The sequence below is a fragment of the Garra rufa genome, chromosome 25 (genome assembly GCF_049309525.1).
Source record: "Garra rufa chromosome 25, GarRuf1.0, whole genome shotgun sequence".
NCBI classification, from domain to species: Eukaryota; Metazoa; Chordata; class Actinopteri; order Cypriniformes; family Cyprinidae; genus Garra; species Garra rufa.
The window spans coordinates 15,137,586-15,147,585 of record NC_133385.1 but is presented as its reverse complement, the minus strand read 5'-3'; positions in this window follow the sequence as shown (position 1 = coordinate 15,147,585).

Here is a 10,000-nt window from a genome sequence, read left to right as displayed (position 1 = left end):
CCCAGGTTAACTGCCTGGCTGGTCATCAAGCATTTGGACGAGCGGATGTTTCATGGGGGCGCAGAGCCAAAGGTGGGGAAACAACTGCAGTCCATAAACGTTTCCATCATCTTTTCCACCCACCGCATGTTTGACGGTAACTGTCAGCAATTATGATGCTGTAAATATGTCAAACGCTTATATTAAACATTCATCAGGGATCAAAACAGTGGTTAATTCCCTTCAATGTGTCGGTTCTCAATGCAGGACATGAATACAGATATTTTTTACTAATTTACTCTAGATTAAGTTATTTTAAGATATTATATTAACAGATAAAAACAGGGGCTGTCAGTTTAATGCGTTAATTAATTAGTTATGGTAATGGTGATGTACATATGCAGGACATGAATACAGATATTTTTACTAATTTATTCTAGATTAAGTTATTTTAAGATATTATATTAACAGATAAAAACAGGGGCTGTCAGTTTAATGCGTTAATTAATTAGTTATGGCAATGGTGATGTACATATAAAACTTTTAATTCATTAATACCTCTATTTTGGATTATTCTCCAGTCACAAGGCCTGAGATTGTGTGAGAGAAAGCAAGAGAGTGAGAGAGACTGACTTTCTCTTATTTCCACAGAATTTGCCGCTCTAAGCAAATCTTACACGGTCAATAGATATTGAGTGTGGGAAGAATCATGTTACGCTGTTGTTGGCCAACACCATTCAGTATAAATGTAAATACAGATACAGCACTGCAACCTCACATTACGTTGTAATTGTATCTAGCTGTGTTCTTATAAGCTCTTTAATAGCCTTACTTCATTCCAAGTGGGTGGAAACAGCTGTTGTTCGATATTGTGATTGATGCTGTATTGTGTTTTCTTAGTTGTTTTTCATTTTTTCAATTTAGTTTAATTAATGACAAAGGTGCCTCTATCAACAGTTGAATTAATATTTGAATCGCTATATTATGTTATTGTGACAAAGCACATTCAGACTGGTCTTCATTAAGTACCTTTCTCACTCTGCATTAACTGGTTAGTCAGTTCTGGAGTTAAGATTGATGTACTGGTTTTGTTTAATTAGATAAGCTAAATTGAATTATCCTGTTGTGTTTTTTGGTAGAAACTCCTTTTGTATTTTCTTTGTTCTTGGCCTTTTCATTGTCTTTTTTGGATTCGCTTGGTTATTGTTTCTCAGGGGTAGGATTTATATGTTTGATTAGAGGCATAGTTTCTTTTTGCCAATTTTCATGAGTTGCTTATTGCCTCAGGATTGTTGTTTCTTTCATTTTCTTTTTCATTTGGGACATTATTTTTGCATGCCTGCTCCTATATGGGATAAATAAACGTCCTTTTTTCTTACTGCTAAAAATGCAATGTGCATTTTTTTTTTCCAAGTGCAATATAAGGCACAAAACGCATTTTAAGTGAACAAAAACTGGAAGGTTTTCACGTTTCTGATTCCTAAGACTGCCGTATATCCTTCCTAATACACAATCACAGAAAATACACCAGCTAACTCTGCCACAAAGCAATCACATGTAGCCTGCTCCACACACTGAAACATGATAACATTGATAAATCTCTCTAATATTTCACTTACAGCCTTTTTTTCGTGAGAAAAGTCCAGATGAAGAACAGCCCTCGCTTTCATAGATCAATAAACTACACAAATGACTTTCCTACAACACGCTGGATTGTGTAGAACCCGAGATTTCTATTTTTAGGAGATGGACTGTTTATGGTGAAGCAATTTGTCATTATTTTATAACTAATTTCATTAGCCTCACTGAGCTTTTTTCATTGTTTTTTAGAATTTGATTTGACAAAGTGGTCATTTCTACGAAAATGGCTAGTAATACAATATAGTGTGTACTTTCTCTGTCACTAACATCACCAAACAGAACTGCAAAACCAAAAAAAATAAATAAATAAATAATAAAAAAAAACCTTAAATAGCTATTTTACAACCATACAATTTGTAGGAAGAAATGGAGAAAAGGGAAAAAATGAAGAGCCACCCCTAACCATAGGTGTCATCAGGAGTAAGCAGATTGTATAAAAACGTACAAATAATACTGTACAAATTCATACAAATTACTTACAAATTCACTAATATGTAAAATAGCTACTAACTGCCATAAACGGTGTTTAAATAAAAGAAAATTGTTGTTAAACAGGTTTTGAGAACACTCTCTCTCTGCCATTGGTCAGTAAATCATGTAGCCCCACCCAAAATTCACACTATTGGTTGAGCCAGTTGCTATGCTGGGCTAAACAGTAATGTTTGGTGAAGCAATTTGCCTTTATTTTACAACAAATTTCATTTGCTTCACTGCGTTTTTTCCCATTATTTTTTCAGAAATTGATTTGACAAAGCAGTCATTTGTACAAAAATGGCAAGATTAAATTACTAACAGTAAATAAACACAGTAAACTAATATACAAAATAATATTTAAAAGGTAAAGTGTGTAATTTCCGTGCCACTAACATCACCAAACAGAACCGTAAACAATTTGTATGAATTCATATGAATTAACTACAAATTTACTAAAATAGCCATAAAACCTTTTAATTTTGTTGTCAAACAAGTCCAGAACACCCTTTCTCTCTGCCATTGGTCAGTTGATTAGGTAGCCCCACCCCAAAACTCACACCACTGGCTGAGCCAGTTGCTATGCTGGGCTGGTGGGAATGTTAAAACAAACACTAATGTTTTGAAAGTACCACAGAGCTAGTGTTTTGTCAAGCAATGTGGGATTATGTTCATTAGCAAATTTCATTAGCCTCCCTGTGATTTTTTTTCCATTCTTTTTTACAACTTGATTTGACAAAGCAGTAAATTGTACAAAAGTGGCTAGATTAAATTGCTAATAGTCATTAAACACAGTAAAATAATATACAAAACTATATTTAAAAGGTAATATGTCTAATTCTGGTAAAATTTCAAACAGAACCGCAAAACAATCCAACCTGACCTCATGAGAAAACCAAAATATTTTACGAGGTGGCAATTTCAAATAATTTAATTGCATGAAAGACAACCCCTAACCCTAACACCGTGTGCTAACTACACGCGATGCAATAAAAGGTATCTTTTCCATGTTAATTTGAATTTTTGTTCTAACTAGCCGCAACGGCAACACGCAAAGTTTCTATTTCTGCAATGTTGCGGCTTGAACAACAACCTACAAACCATGACAATTGCAATTTAATGTACTGATTATGTGCTTTATTCAATGTTAAAAGTGTTAAATGTGAGTTTGAATATCATATTACGTAACATTTATAGCCATATTGAAGTATATAGATTTTTTTACCTCAGATCGTAAAAATAAATGCAAACATATACGTTAAAAATGCAAACAAAATGCAAACTGACAATTGAAGATAATTTACCTCAGATCGTAAAACTAAATGCAAACATATATGTTAAAACTGCAAACATAATGCCACCCGACAAGTGTTTTTCATGACAAAGATGGTTTAGTCACTCAGTATGTAGTTTTAACAATGTTAAAAAGGTTTTATATTTATGAATTAGATTATAAACTTGTCGATTTTGTTGGGAGAAACGTCTGGTGTGGACAGCCAAATTGCTTGTTGTTGGAATCTTGTCAAGCCGCATTTAGTTAGGACAAAGTGTAAGTGTCAGTGGAAAGTAAGCAGATTGTATAAAAAACATTGAAATAAGATTGTATGAATTCATATTAATTAGCTACCAAATTCACTAAAATGTAAAATAGCTACAAACTGCCATAAAACTGTGTTGTTTAAAAAAAAAAAAAAAAAAAAGTAAAAAAAAGTATTTTGTCGTCAAACAGGTTTCCAGAACACAATCTATCTCTGCCATTGGTCAGTCAATCAGGTAGCCCTGCCCCCAAACTTACATCATTGGCTGAGCCAGTTGCTATGCTAGGCTGGTCACAATCCTAAAACAAACAGTGTTGCTTTGAAAGCACCACAGAGCCACGGTTTACACTTTTGAGCAAAATCAAACAACACAGTGGCTTACTTACTTACTTACAGATGCCTACATGCTAAGCAAGAATAATACAAAGCATTTTAATAACAAAAATTACACACTTCACCTCTACCTTGTTGCAGCATCGATGCTGCATTTCCCAGAGCCATTTCGATCAATAATACTCACTACTTAAAAAAAAAAAAGCTTTCACCCTTCCCTAAACGCCTACCTTTAAAATAAAGGCAATACAAATTAAGAAACTGAGTTGGTAGCCGTGAGGCAAAGTAGCAAGTGACAGTAACAAGCTAAAGAGGCAGACAAAGCCAGATTCAGAGAGCTAGACAGAGGCAGTAAGGCAGAATTGGCACGTTAGAGGCAGTGAGGCTGAATGTGAAGGCATTCGAGAGGCAGAGAGGAAGAAAAGAGGCACTTACACTGCACTGAAAGCTGTATTGAGGCATTAGTCATCCCAACTATATTCTCTGCAATGCAGGTCAGCATGAAGCTGTTATCATCTCGGCTGACGTTGACCAGAGTTAAGTTGATGGAGTGGACATTCGGTGGGTATTGATTGGACTGGAAGAGAGGAGGACACAATAGCTTTTGGAAACACAACCAAGCTTTCAGAGATTCAACAAATGGTTTATGGTGTAAACCAGCCACTGTAAGGCTCAAGTGAGTCATTTAATAGATCTTAGATTGGGTAAATGCCATATGTAATTTTATCTAGAAAACCAGACTGATGGGAATAGACATACAGTCCATTTAAAAAGGTTGTACTGTATATCAAGCCGTAAAAAGCACACATTTTAGCAGAAATAAGCTGGTTTAGCTAGTTTAGATCCATGTTTTCCAAAGTTGTTTTGTTTACTAAATCAAATATGCCATCTACCTTGACTAATATAAATACATTTCATGTCGATTGCTAGTCAGAACAGTACAAGCAAAAGTCTGCCTTACCTGGTGTGTGTTAATGGAGTGCAGTCCACCAACAGTCCAATCCACTTCCGGTATCGGCACTCCTGATCCATTACAGGTGATCGTGACCCTGTCACCTTCTATCACCGTCAGGTTACTGTGACTTACGCTGATTTCCGGCAAATCTTGGTGGGAAATAGAAAAGCACTCATGTTACAAAAAAGCACAAGGTATTTATGCTTTTTAAAGGGATAGTTCACCAAAAAATTCTGTCATGAATTACTAGGGCTTGCCCCTAATAGTCAACTAACCATTATTCGACGACAAGAGGCTTGGCTGACCAAAATTTTATTTGTCGCTTAGTCGCAGAAAAAACATTCCACAGAAAGTGGCGAACTTACAGTTCGACAGAGGTCTATGTGGTAATACAGTACATAGGGCGGGGCATCCAAATGCTCAACTATCATTCATCGACCTCAAATATGACTTTTCATCTGAAATATGTAAGTATTAGCAACTTTACATGGCCGCTAAATCTAATGTTTACATAGAAAATGTGCGCCATTGCAGTGTCTGAGCGGAGTGTGGACAAATGGAGGCGCCGGTGTAGTCACTTGATTTTAAAATACTCAATTTTTGGTCATACAGATAAGAATGATACATTTTTCGAATCTGTAAAGACTCAACATTCATTTGTGTGGAATCACAATAAAACCAAAACATTGTGCTTTTGTAAAATAATTAAAGCATACAGGATGCGCTTTCTGCCGTCTCGGTCTCTGTGAACTTGAGTGCGAAACTTCGAAACTGTGTATACTTGCCTTACAGACATGAAAAAATCTATAGATAGTGAAATGTCTAGTTTTAAACAAACCAATTCAAATAGAAAACAAATATTCTCAGATTATGTAAACTGTATGAAACATGCATAGCGGCACATCCACTACTGCGGAGATGACGAGTCAGTGTCGCCGACTTAATCTCTTAAACCGAAAATAAAGAAAGCAGTAGTTTATCATTAAATTATTAAAACATTAATGCAGTCTTCTTGCTGTTCTTTCCTGACACATTCAAAATTATTATATCTGCCGGTATGCTGTGGCTTTTTTGCAAGCGCTAAAGTGCTTATTAGTCTGTAGGCAATTAAAAGCTCATAATTTGATTCATATGGTTTATTAATAAACGTGCGACTAATAGTCAACTAATGCTTAAAATTAACAACTACTAGTCAACCAGAAAAATTTTAGTCGATGGCAGCCCTTCCAGCGTTCCAAACTCGTAGGACCTTCAATCATCTTCGGAACACAAATTAAGATATTTTTAATGAAATCCGAGAGCTTTCTGACCCTGCATAGACAGCAACGCAACTGAAAAGTTCCCAGGCTCAGAAAGGTAGTACTCTGTAAAAAGGTTTCGCCAGATTCAACTTAAAAACTTAAGTTTAACAGCTTCCTTGAAATTTTAAGTTAAATCAACTTAAAACTACGAGTCATTTCAACTCATTACAATAAAATGAGTTGATTTAACTTGTGAGTTGAAATTATTTAAGTTGACTTAAATTAAAATTTTAAGACAGCTGCTAAACTTAAGTTTTTAAGTTGAAACTGGTTAAAACTTTTTACAGTGTAAGGACATCAATAAAATAGTCAATGTGACATCAGTGGTTCAACCGTAATGTTACAAAGCTACGACAATATGTTTTATATGCAAAGAAATCTAAAATAATTTTACCACACACAAGCATCGTGGTACTTTCATGAATGCACATCAAAGACTGACGCAGAAAAGAAGAAATTGTTGAATAAAGTTGGTAGTTTTGCATTCTTTGCGCACAAAACGTATTCTCGTAGCTTAACAAAATTACGGTTAAACCACTGACGATTTTATCCTTATGTCCTTACTACCTTTCTGGCCCTTTAATGTGGTAGTTGTGTTGCTGTTTATGCAGGGTCAGAAAGCTCTCGGATGTCATCAGAAACATCTTAATTTGTGTTCTGAAGATGATCAGACGTCTCACGGGTTTGAAACGACATGAGGGTGAGTAATCAATGACAGAATTTTAATTTTTGGGTGAACTATGCCTTTAACATGTATTGACCCAAAGACACAATTAAAGAAAAAATCTCATACCACAGTGAGAGATGTTCATAAGCTGTAGAGGTATCTTGGAGAACCCGTTGTTGCAGAACAACTGCTGGTTATGAAGCCCGGCTTCGCCTCGCTGCTGCCACAGCTGGATCCAACGCATATTGCAGCTGCAGTTAAACACCACTCCTTCCAGTTTCCTGCCACAACACAATAGAGTTCTTAGTTAGGACACACACACATATACACACAATGCCAAGAAGGTCCATTTAGAAAACCAGCACAAAACTAGGTGAAGGACACCGTTATCCTACAAAACATCAACTTCTCTAGCACCCATCAGTCAACCAAGACCCGGAGAGCTGCTGGCATGGCTCCACTTTGCAGCCAGAGCGGGTTCTGTGCCCAGGGCTTTGTGTACGAATGCTTTCTGGACTGTAGCCCTTTCCTGGCCACGTCTGTCCAGCTATTCAACGTGCCAGATTCACCACTGGTGCCCAGGGCGATCACAGTCCCCGCAAATGAAGTCAAACAAAACATGAGCTCCCGGATTAAGGCAAAAACCAAGCCACAAAATGTGGCATAATATTTCAGTGCAGTGCAATTTTTGATTTCTTTGGACACAAAAAATATTCTTGTTGCTCGTAGCACGGGTATACAGTATTTGTAGCAATGGCCAACAATACATTATAGATTTTTTTATGCCAAAAATCATTAGAATATTAAGTAAAGATCCTGTTTCATTAAGATATTTTGTACATTTCCTGCCAATAATATATCAAAACTTGATAAGAACTTCATTTGGACAACTTTAAAGGCGATTTTATCAATGTTTTGCACCCTCAGATTGCAGTTTTTCAAATAGTTATATCTCTGCCAAATATTGTACTATCCTAACAAACCATAATGTACATCAATGGAAAGCTTATTTATTCAGATGATGTATAAATCTCAATATCAAAAAATTGACCCTTATGACTGGTTTTGTGGTCCAGGGCCACAAATTAGAGTTGAACCACTGATGCCACATGGACTATTTTATCAATGTTCTTACTACCTTCTTGTCCCTTGAACGTGTCAGTTGTGTTGCTGTCTATGCAGGTTCAGAAAGCTCTTAAATTTCATTAAAAATATCTTAATTTGTGTTCTAAAGTTGAAGATGAACGAAGGTCTCATGAGACTGGAACGGCATGAGGGTGAGTAATTAATAACAGACTTTTTATTTTGGGTGAACTATCGCATTAACAAATCTAAAACCATCTTAATTTTTGTCACAGGCACATATTTCCAAAGACACAATTTCATTTGGCGGATACTTTCATCTGAATTGACATAAAATGCATTCAAGGTTTACATTTTATTATCACTTTCTTGAAATTGAACCTATTACATTGCTGGTGGCAAACCAACGCATGTAAAATCTATGAAAATGTACGTAAAAGAAAAAAAAGTTTATTTTTTCATACAAATAATGCAATTTCATGGCCACCGTCACATTTACAATTTCATCTGGCAGATGCTTTCATCTGAAAGGATTTAAAATAAATGCAAGGTTATGTTTTATAAGTGCTGAAAACTGAACCAATAATATTGGTCTTGATTGAGCCATATAAAAACTGTGAAAATGCATCCAAAAGACTGCAATATTTAAAAAAATATATAAAAATAATCCAGTTATGTGTCCAAGAGAAATGCTTAAATGTTTAAAAATATATATATTATAAATATTTGCCAGTAAATTTTCTTAAAACATCCCTCATTAGCAGGAATTTGGACCTTGTGTGTGAGTAAAGCATATTAGGGTTTCCTAAAGGATCTTATTCTGATGTTCAGTAACATATGGGATTATCATTGCATACATTTAACTGGACAGACGGAAGGGTGTGAGGTCAAACCCACATAAAACTGGCATTGGATAGCACCTCCACCCACAACTCCTTCACTTGCCCAATGAAGGGCTTCCTTTCGGAACCATCTCTATGCCAATGACTCCAACACCTACTCCCAGTGCAGCTATATCGCTGCGAACAACAAGCACCTCTAGCCCTCTTGGTATCGCATTTCACGCTCCTTCAAACAACCTTTGAGTGCAGCCACCCCCACTCCTGCACCAAAAACAGACATCTCCAACATCAACCTCCTCCAAATGTCTAAATGTCAACTCTGACATATCTGCCCGCGATCATGAAGGCTCCACTGAGAGTTTAGAGGGTCTTTGACTTCTTGGAAATCTTGAGTCAGGAGTGCCGTTTCCAGTGTGTGAAACTATGCTCTTCCCTGCTTTTGTCTTCTTCACTAGTGAGAAGATGACTTGTTTGGAGGCCAAGCTGAAGGCATTACTATATCTATGTGATGGACAAATGCTTATGTACAATAGCAAATAAAACAAAGAGGATATTTTCAAGCCTAGAAGATTTGAGTTGGAATAGTGGTTCTCAGCCATTTTTTATTCTAAGGCGCCCCTTTTGTTTAAGATGTTATTTGATGCAATTTGAAGGCCTATTCATTTAAGCTGATATGCATGTACATTAAATTTTAATGTAGAAATAATGTAATTTATTTAAAATGTATATTTTTAATTATTGTAACTTTATTAAAATATTTTTGTACTATTTTTTATATAATTTGAATAAGATTTTAATGAAATAATTTTACCATTTATTGGGGGCCTCCTGTAAGTTTTCTGAGGCAAAACAATAAAAAATAAATAAAATAAATAATAAAAACGTATAAAGTTTAAAATTATATTTTATATAAATAAATGAATAAATAAATAAATTAATTAATTAATTAATACAAAAACAGACACGGGAGACAGATTAACTATGAGGCAGAATGAATAATAAAATGAAAAACTATTAATAATAAAAAATTATAATAATAAAGGTGATAGACCTAGAAAAAAAAAATAGTAATCATACAAGACCATGCAAATTTCTAAAAAAAATTAATAAAAATAATTATAATTTTTTTATACATATAATTAAAAAAACAAGATCATAAATTAGTAAGATGTCATTTTTATAAGTTTCCC